Raw genomic sequence first — 11,470 nt, 5'->3', positions numbered from 1 at the left:
AATCCAGACTAAATTCTTGTATGACTCAAGCATATACGCTCAACGATTATAGTTGAAGTCTAACCATATGAAAATCTATTGTGATTATAACCTATACATATCATAGTTCACCGGGGAGTAATAGGGATTAGGGAACCTGAACTATGCATATGAATAGCTTATCAAAAGTGATGGTGATGGTGAGTGTAACCCATACAATGTGTTAATGTGAATATAACCTATACATATCATAGTTCACCGGGGAATAATAGAGATTAGTGAACCTGAACTATGCATATGAATAGCTTATCGAAAGTGATGTGAATATAACCTATATGATGTGTTAATGTGAATATAACCTATACATATCATAGTTCACCGGGGAATAATAGAGATTAGTGAACCTGAACTATGCATATGAATAGCTTATCGAAAGTGATGGTGATGGTGAGTGTAACCTATACAATGTGTTAATGTGAATATAACCTATACATATCATAGTTCACCGGGGAATAATAGAGATTAGTGAACCTGAACTATGCATATGAATAGCTTATCGAAAGTGATGTGAATATAACCTATATGATGTGTTAATGTGAATATAACCTATACATATCATAGTTCACCGGGGAATAATAGAGATTAGTGAACCTGAACTATGCATATGAATAGCTTATCGAAAGTGATGGTGAATTCCTTTCTTGTAATTAAGTTCCTAGAGTAGATGAAACATAAACTATACCTATTATAGTTTATTACATTGTTTGTAATATGTATTTACCATAACTATACCAATTATAACTAACGAGTTCGTTTGTGGGGGTATAATGGCTTAACTATACTTATTATAGATTATCTTAATCGTCCATAGCGGCAATAACTCTTATGTAAGTGTAAGACCTTTAATATTGTGTTTGTTATATGAATGACCCTAAACTATACCTATTATAGTTTATCGATTGATTTCGTGGGAAATGAGCATAGGCCTTACTTGTCATAATTTATCAATATTTATATTTTAATGGATATAGCCTCGTAGTATCGTATATATATATATATATATATATATATATATATATATATATATATATATATATATATTTGTCATACTTGTGAAGATGTAAATCCATGTGTTTTCTGATGTATGTCTATGTAGGAATACAAAATTTGTCATATATTGCAACTACACATAATCAACTAACGATGTATACCTTGCTCGACATGTTACAAGGTGAAATGAAATTTATTGTGTTTTTCTGTTAATAACCTTTTCTGTAACTGATATTGGAAAAATTGTAGAAAAATCATAAAATGTCCAAATCAGGTTCTGTAACTTCTGGGAGTTTGGAAAATGAGTCTAGTTTGTTCATAATTTTTATTATAATTTTTAATGATCTCTAACTTGGGTGAAAAAGTCCATAATCACAGACTGGTCCGGATTGATGTTTGAAATGATAGGCGGTTTTGTAAAAATCACCATAAATTGTAGAAAAATCGTATGGAGATGTGCAAGTAGTCATTTTAAAGCTAAGAAGTGGAACTACATGCACCTAAAACAGTTTTGAAAACAAAAATATTTAAGATGTCCAAAACAGTCCGTGAATGGAGTGAAACTTTTCTGATGAAAGCTGTTAGAAGAATGTAGTTATGTTCTAAGCATTTTAACTTGTATTCCCCCCCCTAAAAACTTGAGAAAACGTGAAAATGTAGGGGTATGAACTCACTTTGTGTGTTTTCAGTAGATAAGAGTTGAAGAAGAGAAGTGTTCAACCCAAGAACACTTGGAGAATCCCTTGAAGATTCGAAGCTCTAACACAAATATAATGGAGTTTGTGTAAGATATCCATGATTTGAGTGGAAATAATTGAGATAAACATAAAGGAAATGGATTATGCTTACCAAATGTGGAGGAAAAACTCAAGATCAGCCCTTGAATCTCGAATTTCTAGAGAGAGAAAGTGAGAGAGAAAAGAGTTTGATCTTCTTGTGAAATGAGAGTAAATGAGAGAAAATGAGGAGAGAGGATGAATATCCAGCTCTCAAAAACGTGGGGATGGCTTGCAAAAAGGGGTAAAAGGTACAAGGTATGGTGGGGAGGAGTATGGGTTGTCATGGAGTGGGTATGGGGGTTGCTTGCGTCATAAAGTAAAGCAAAGTCAACACTCCATCTCTTTGTACTTTACCCACTTGCTTTTAATATTTAAATAAAGATTTTTATGAAAATATGATTAAATTGTGAATATTTAGGGTTTATTATGTTAAAATATAATTTTGGGTGAAAACCCCGCGTTAAAATAATTAAAAACGGGCCTTAAACGTAAAACTATGCGAAAACCGGGAGAAATTGAGCTTCCAGCGAGACCTCTCGGTCCTAGGCCGAGGTTCGGTCCCTAGGCCGAGGTTCGGTCCATGCTGATGCTGAGTCGGAAACGAAGGCGCGAGCCAGAAGAAGAAGCGAAGGCGAGGGGCGAGGGTCTGGTCCGAAGGCTCGGTCCGAAGGCTCGGTCCGAAGGGTCAGCAAGGAAGCTTCGGTTCGGAGCTTAGGAGGCAAGAATGGCAGAACCGAACGGACTGTAGTGAACAGTAATGAACAGTACCTTCGGTTCGGTTAGTGAACAGTACCTTCGGTTCGGATCAGCAGCCTTCTTCATCAGGAGGGTTCGGTTCCTAAGAGGGGTTTCGGTTCCTTAGAGGGGTTTCGGTTCCTAAGAGGGGTTTCGGTTCCTAAGGTCCGTTTTTCGCGTAGACTTCCGTTTTTGGGCTGTTTTCGCCAAATTCGAGGGTCGGGATGCCCCGAGTGATTATAGAAAGTTGGGAGAGATTTCGAGGGAGATTTGGGAGAGATTCCTCGTTCTCAAAGAGATTTGGGAGAGATTTGACGTACTTGGAGAGATTTCGCATACGAAGAGATACGTGAGAGAGATTTCACATACTTAGAGAGATTTGGGAGAGATTTGACATTCTTGGAGAGATTTGGGAGAGATTTGACATACTTGGAGAGATTTGGGAGAGATTTGACATACTTGGAGAGATTTGGGAGAGATTTGACATACTTGGAGAGATTTCGCATACAAAGAGATATGTGAGAGAGATTTCACATACTTAGAGAGATTTGGGAGAGATTTGACATACTTGGAGAGATTTGGGAGAGATTTGACATACTTGGAGAGATTTCGCATACAAAGAGATATGTGAGAGAGATTTGGGAGAGATTTGACATACTTGGAGAGATTTGGGAGAGATTTGACATACTTGGAGAGATTTCACATACAAAGAGATATGTGGGAGAGATTTCACCTACAAAGAGATATGTGAGAGAGATTTCACATACTTAGAGATATGTGGGAGAGGTTTCACATACTTAGAGATATATGGGAGAGGTTTCACATACTTAGAGATATGTGGGAGAGGTTTCACTGGTGACCTTTTTGAGTGTCCGGCCACGCACTGCAAGGTCCTTAAACCCAGCTAAGCCTTGATTAGGGATCTTGCATACTCCCGATGAGTATGTAACATTGTTTTATCGGTTTGGCTTTCTACGTACCACCGTTTCAGGTTAAGGAGATTTAGGTGAACGCACTTTTCAATTTATGATCTCTCATTAGAATAGAGAGTTGTTTAGAAGTTACTTAACGTAAACTCTAGTACTCACGGCAAATTGGGTTGACCGGTTTGACTTGTTGACTTTTGTTGACTTTGACTTGACCGAAAATTGACGGTTGTCACATCATCCCCCCGTTAGAGGGAATTTCGTCCCGAAATTTGAATTTAGGCAAGGAGTTTGAAAATGACTAAGGTCGGCTCTACATTATTTTGATTCTGACTAAGAGACGAGTTATCATACATGAAACTTAGCTTATACACATTATGATATAACCAATACTGGGTGGATAGTAAAATGTGTGATTCTATTTCAGTTTCACATCCCAACGAGGAAAAGAAACTAAGTCAGAGTTCTCACATTTTATTATCTACCAGGTATTTGTTATATATAACTGGGGAATGTATAAGCGAGGAAATCATAACAAATAACTTAGTAATTCTTCTTAATGAATTTGAGTTCCTAGTCAGGGCTAACATTGAACTAGATGTATTTTAACCGCTCACCTATAAAGTAGAAGTATGTTCTCGAAAGTTCGACCTACATCCCTATGATGCAGTCCCATTGCGGAGTCGAAGCAATTCCTAGAATGGTCTTATGACGGCCTTGGAATTTCCTATTGTTTATGCTCCCAGTTTAATCTTTGGCATTACAACTATGCATGCTTAAATCAATGTTAGACTTAATTAAATAAAGAAATTTGGAATTTAAACGTCGGTGTTAGAAACACGTACTAATATTTGCAGGCAGTTCCGGGGTGGTCTCTCCTTCGGTGATCGCAAGTACCCTTCCACCACCACTGGCATCCCTTGCTCTTGGGCAGTTCCTTTTAAGGTGGCCTGTTTCTCCACATTTGTAACAGGATGGGCTTACTCCAGAGCCGGGGAACTGGTTGATGGGTCGTACCGGTGCCTTACAGAAACGGGTAGTGTGCCCTTTTCTATTGCAGTTCTTGCAATGCAATTCTCTACAAGTCCCAGTGTGATGGAAGCTACACTTGTTACATTTCGGGAGGGTTCCAGCATATTGCTTTATGGGAGTGGGTGTGGTGAGGGTTGTGGCAGCATGAATCGCGACAATTGGCATGGTTGTCGAAGTGTCACGGCTGGCTCGATGGTCGATGAGTTGTTGTGCCAACTCCTTGGCGCTGTCGAAGGTAGTTGGTCTTGAGGCCAATACACTATCATGAATCTGGGATGATAGCCCCCAAAGGTATCGTTCTATCTTCTTCTCCTCTGGGGTGACCATTGCAGGACAGAGGAGTGCTAGGTCATTGAATCGGGCAGTATAAGCTTCGAGATCCATTCCCGACATTTTGAGGTTCCAGAGTTCCTCTTCTAGTTTTTGCACTTCGCCTCTTGGGCAATACTCCTTTAGCATTAAAGCTTTTAGATCCTCCCAGCTTATAGAGTTAGCCACGGCAGGAGTAAGTGACTTAACTCGGCTATTCCACCAAGTGAGAGCTTTTCTTGAAAAAGTGAATGCCGCATACTTGACTTTGCTCGCTTCGGGACAAGTGCAGATTTCAAAGACTGCTTCGGTCCTTTCAAACCATTGCATCAGCGTGATGACGCCCCCGCTTCCGTCGAAAGAATCAGGTTTGCCATTTGTGAAGTCTTTGTAAGAACACTCCTTAGTGCGTCCTGTGCTGTCCCCCTGATTCGAGTTAGTATTCCCGGATCCGAAGCCGCCGGATCCATTTGTACCCATTTGCGACATTGCTGCCGCCACTGCTGCTGTTACGGCAGCTTGAAACATTATGGGATCAAACTGCGGAGGGGGCGGTGCTGTGCTCCCGGAGGGTCTGGACTTTTTCTTTGGCGGCATAGTCCTGTCATAAGTTGGTAGAGACGTACAAACGATAAGTTTTTAATAGTAGAGACAAGTCAGAAGTTATCAAGCCAGACTTGTCTGTATCATGTTCTGTTTTTAAAAGTATTTTGTATGTATTTCGCAACAAAGTCCTCGTGAATGAATTTTAGTGGTGGTCACTCAAATGCAACTAGTGATTTGTTTCGCCTGGTCCCTTTCTAAATTTACTTGATATATATTAAGAATTTCTTAGAGTTACCATATGTATATTGTTTGTAGTATAGGGTTCGAGGATAGTAGGTTTACATCTCATTAACGTAAGGAAGATTTTGGGCAAAGCTACGGTTCCCTTGAATAGTGTAGTCTCCGGATTCTGAAGGAGTCGAATGTCTCCACTTAACAACCTAGGTTGGTCGTGTTCTTCTTTCCAGGTTTCCAAGCACTCTACCTAAGGAGGCGTTGGGCCTTGAATAACCGGACGAGGGTTAGGATTTGGAACAAGGGCTATCAGGGTAGGTTCTCCACCTCAGGGTTGGGGTCAGGGCCATCAGCAAAGCCTTCAGCTTGGTGATCATCCAAAGGGATTTGGTACTCACTCTATGGCTCCTCTCCGAGCCATTCAGTATTGCCGTGGTTAGGGTAGTACGGGTCGTCGTGGAGAAGGAATTCAGCCATAATATCTTTGCGAGAAATGGGGATATAAGAAATAACTAAGTAGACATACTAATTAGATAATTATAAGATGATCTTTATCAGGTACTTCAATATATTATTTAGGGTATACTAGTCACATGTATTTGGGACAGGATAGACCTTCGAATAAGCGATCCTAACTCTAAATCCCCAATCCAACGAGAACAGGAAGTAAAGCAAAGATTCACAGATTCTAAGCCTATGACGTCCTGGATACATATAGTTTTATTGTATCCTCTAGGCAGTTATTGACCTATTGATAAAATCTATTTAGTTCTCAAATAAGTAATTATAATAATTCCAAATACCCCTATGGTATTTCATTGTGGTAGTGTTGGTAAGTTTTTAGACTTGTTGCAACTCCGACGACCATTCCTGGGCATATGGTAATCATTTCTGGGTGAGACATAGTTGATCAGGCTATGTCATTCCCAGTCCTGACTATACATCCCCAAGCCTACTCGTATTGTTCAACAATTACTACTTTTGTCCCATCCCATCGTGATACTGACCCTAGTGTGTGTGTGCACATGCTCTTACTTTTACCGAAGAATTATTTGTTTCTAAAAGTATAGTTGTTTTGAAAACTTTTAAATCAGAGACTTTCGGTCCCAATGTATTTATAGTTTGTATATCTTATGTGGTTCGATATACTGAGTTCACTATAAACAATGCTCTGATACCAATCTGTCACACCCCCAAACCAAGGATGGCGGAAACGTCCAGGGGTGGAGGACTTCATGTACAGTATCACAACAACGTGTATAATAATGCTCAAAGTAAATACAACCATCATAAATATAATTGAAAAAGTTACATCAAAGTATATGTTTACATGTTTCAAAATCAATTACAATATGATGACAAAAATAAATTGTTGACGGTTTAACGTCCCATCCTCAAAGCGCTGAAGTTTTCCTGTTTCACTGATTTCCTGAGAATACAAGTAGTTTTGAAAAAAGAGTGTCAACAATTAAGTTGGTGAGTTCATAAGAGTTTTGTTTGGAGTAAAAACCGTTTTCCTTCTTAAAATCGATGAAGTTTGATTTCCAGAAAATCCAATATTTTCTTAGTTAAGTGTAAACAGAATAATCCTAAATGATACGTTGATGTATTCTAGATTTACCCGTAGATTTCCCCTATAATTGTCCAGCCTATATAAGTTATATAAGATTTAGGTTAGATAAAACGTCGAATGTAATGGGTCCGCCCTAGGTCCACAACCAAACAAGGAACAGGAGATAAGGCGGGCACCACCAATTCCAAGCCAATCCAGACTAAATTCTTGTATGACTCAAGCATATACGCTCAACGATTATAGTTGAAGTCTAACCATATGAAAATCTATTGTGATTATAACCTATACATATCATAGTTCACCGGGGAGTAATAGGGATTAGGGAACCTGAACTATGCATATGAATAGCTTATCAAAAGTGATGGTGATGGTGAGTGTAACCCATACAATGTGTTAATGTGAATATAACCTATACATATCATAGTTCACCGGGGAATAATAGAGATTAGTGAACCTGAACTATGCATATGAATAGCTTATCGAAAGTGATGTGAATATAACCTATATGATGTGTTAATGTGAATATAACCTATACATATCATAGTTCACCGGGGAATAATAGAGATTAGTGAACCTGAACTATGCATATGAATAGCTTATCGAAAGTGATGGTGATGGTGAGTGTAACCTATACAATGTGTTAATGTGAATATAACCTATACATATCATAGTTCACCGGGGAATAATAGAGATTAGTGAACCTGAACTATGCATATGAATAGCTTATCGAAAGTGATGTGAATATAACCTATATGATGTGTTAATGTGAATATAACCTATACATATCATAGTTCACCGGGGAATAATAGAGATTAGTGAACCTGAACTATGCATATGAATAGCTTATCGAAAGTGATGGTGAATTCCTTTCTTGTAATTAAGTTCCTAGAGTAGATGAAACATAAACTATACCTATTATAGTTTATTACATTGTTTGTAATATGTATTTACCATAACTATACCAATTATAACTAACGAGTTCGTTTGTGGGGGTATAATGGCTTAACTATACTTATTATAGATTATCTTAATCGTCCATAGCGGCAATAACTCTTATGTAAGTGTAAGACCTTTAATATTGTGTTTGTTATATGAATGACCCTAAACTATACCTATTATAGTTTATCGATTGATTTCGTGGGAAATGAGCATAGGCCTTACTTGTCATAATTTATCAATATTTATATTTTAATGGATATAGCCTCGTAGTATCGTATATATATATATATATATATATATATATATATATATATATATATATATATATATATATATATTTGTCATACTTGTGAAGATGTAAATCCATGTGTTTTCTGATGTATGTCTATGTAGGAATACAAAATTTGTCATATATTGCAACTACACATAATCAACTAACGATGTATACCTTGCTCGACATGTTACAAGGTGAAATGAAATTTATTGTGTTTTTCTGTTAATAACCTTTTCTGTAACTGATATTGGAAAAATTGTAGAAAAATCATAAAATGTCCAAATCAGGTTCTGTAACTTCTGGGAGTTTGGAAAATGAGTCTAGTTTGTTCATAATTTTTATTATAATTTTTAATGATCTCTAACTTGGGTGAAAAAGTCCATAATCACAGACTGGTCCGGATTGATGTTTGAAATGATAGGCGGTTTTGTAAAAATCACCATAAATTGTAGAAAAATCGTATGGAGATGTGCAAGTAGTCATTTTAAAGCTAAGAAGTGGAACTACATGCACCTAAAACAGTTTTGAAAACAAAAATATTTAAGATGTCCAAAACAGTCCGTGAATGGAGTGAAACTTTTCTGATGAAAGCTGTTAGAAGAATGTAGTTATGTTCTAAGCATTTTAACTTGTATTCCCCCCCCTAAAAACTTGAGAAAACGTGAAAATGTAGGGGTATGAACTCACTTTGTGTGTTTTCAGTAGATAAGAGTTGAAGAAGAGAAGTGTTCAACCCAAGAACACTTGGAGAATCCCTTGAAGATTCGAAGCTCTAACACAAATATAATGGAGTTTGTGTAAGATATCCATGATTTGAGTGGAAATAATTGAGATAAACATAAAGGAAATGGATTATGCTTACCAAATGTGGAGGAAAAACTCAAGATCAGCCCTTGAATCTCGAATTTCTAGAGAGAGAAAGTGAGAGAGAAAAGAGTTTGATCTTCTTGTGAAATGAGAGTAAATGAGAGAAAATGAGGAGAGAGGATGAATATCCAGCTCTCAAAAACGTGGGGATGGCTTGCAAAAAGGGGTAAAAGGTACAAGGTATGGTGGGGAGGAGTATGGGTTGTCATGGAGTGGGTATGGGGGTTGCTTGCGTCATAAAGTAAAGCAAAGTCAACACTCCATCTCTTTGTACTTTACCCACTTGCTTTTAATATTTAAATAAAGATTTTTATGAAAATATGATTAAATTGTGAATATTTAGGGTTTATTATGTTAAAATATAATTTTGGGTGAAAACCCCGCGTTAAAATAATTAAAAACGGGCCTTAAACGTAAAACTATGCGAAAACCGGGAGAAATTGAGCTTCCAGCGAGACCTCTCGGTCCTAGGCCGAGGTTCGGTCCCTAGGCCGAGGTTCGGTCCATGCTGATGCTGAGTCGGAAACGAAGGCGCGAGCCAGAAGAAGAAGCGAAGGCGAGGGGCGAGGGTCTGGTCCGAAGGCTCGGTCCGAAGGCTCGGTCCGAAGGGTCAGCAAGGAAGCTTCGGTTCGGAGCTTAGGAGGCAAGAATGGCAGAACCGAACGGACTGTAGTGAACAGTAATGAACAGTACCTTCGGTTCGGTTAGTGAACAGTACCTTCGGTTCGGATCAGCAGCCTTCTTCATCAGGAGGGTTCGGTTCCTAAGAGGGGTTTCGGTTCCTAAGAGGGGTTTCGGTTCCTAAGAGGGGTTTCGGTTCCTAAGGTCCGTTTTTCGCGTAGACTTTCGTTTTTGGGCTGTTTTCGCCAAATTCGAGGGTCGGGATGCCCCGAGTGATTATAGAAAGTTGGGAGAGATTTCGAGGGAGATTTGGGAGAGATTCCTCGTTCTCAAAGAGATTTGGGAGAGATTTGACGTACTTGGAGAGATTTCGCATACGAAGAGATACGTGAGAGAGATTTCACATACTTAGAGAGATTTGGGAGAGATTTGACATTCTTGGAGAGATTTGGGAGAGATTTGACATACTTGGAGAGATTTGGGAGAGATTTGACATACTTGGAGAGATTTGGGAGAGATTTGACATACTTGGAGAGATTTCGCATACAAAGAGATATGTGAGAGAGATTTCACATACTTAGAGAGATTTGGGAGAGATTTGACATACTTGGAGAGATTTGGGAGAGATTTGACATACTTGGAGAGATTTCGCATACAAAGAGATATGTGAGAGAGATTTGGGAGAGATTTGACATACTTGGAGAGATTTGGGAGAGATTTGACATACTTGGAGAGATTTCACATACAAAGAGATATGTGGGAGAGATTTCACCTACAAAGAGATATGTGAGAGAGATTTCACATACTTAGAGATATGTGGGAGAGGTTTCACATACTTAGAGATATATGGGAGAGGTTTCACATACTTAGAGATATGTGGGAGAGGTTTCACTGGTGACCTTTTTGAGTGTCCGGCCACGCACTGCAAGGTCCTTAAACCCAGCTAAGCCTTGATTAGGGATCTTGCATACTCCCGATGAGTATGTAACATTGTTTTATCGGTTTGGCTTTCTACGTACCACCGTTTCAGGTTAAGGAGATTTAGGTGAACGCACTTTTCAATTTATGATCTCTCATTAGAATAGAGAGTTGTTTAGAAGTTACTTAACGTAAACTCTAGTACTCACGGCAAATTGGGTTGACCGGTTTGACTTGTTGACTTTTGTTGACTTTGACTTGACCGAAAATTGACGGTTGTCACAATATATTCTTGATGTTATATATTTTTATACCCGTTAAATCTCGAGATATTTTTCTTCCGCATCTACTGTTCATTCAAAATGGGTTCTATCAATTAGTATCAGAGCGCACCTTGAAGGTTCAAGTGACTAGTTCAAGGGAACGACTCCCGTTCGGTGATTATCTTGAAGATTTTTTGGTGTTTTTGCAAGAATTTTCGGGTCCAAACCGGAAATTTTTGATGAGTTTTCTATTTTCTGATGCTGATTCTTGCTTAGAAGAATAAATTTGTTGTTGATGCTCATTTAAATTTTCTGCTAGAAATCATTTTCTTAATGTTCTTATTATTTTGATGTTGAAGAAATGGAGAAAAATGGGAGAAGAAATTAATTTTGTGATCTTAAAAAAATGTTGAAGAATGTGCTTC

This window comes from Lactuca sativa, chromosome 9, assembly GCF_002870075.4.
Source record: "Lactuca sativa cultivar Salinas chromosome 9, Lsat_Salinas_v11, whole genome shotgun sequence".
Taxonomy (NCBI): domain Eukaryota; kingdom Viridiplantae; phylum Streptophyta; class Magnoliopsida; order Asterales; family Asteraceae; genus Lactuca; species Lactuca sativa.
This window is presented reverse-complemented; position numbering follows the sequence as displayed.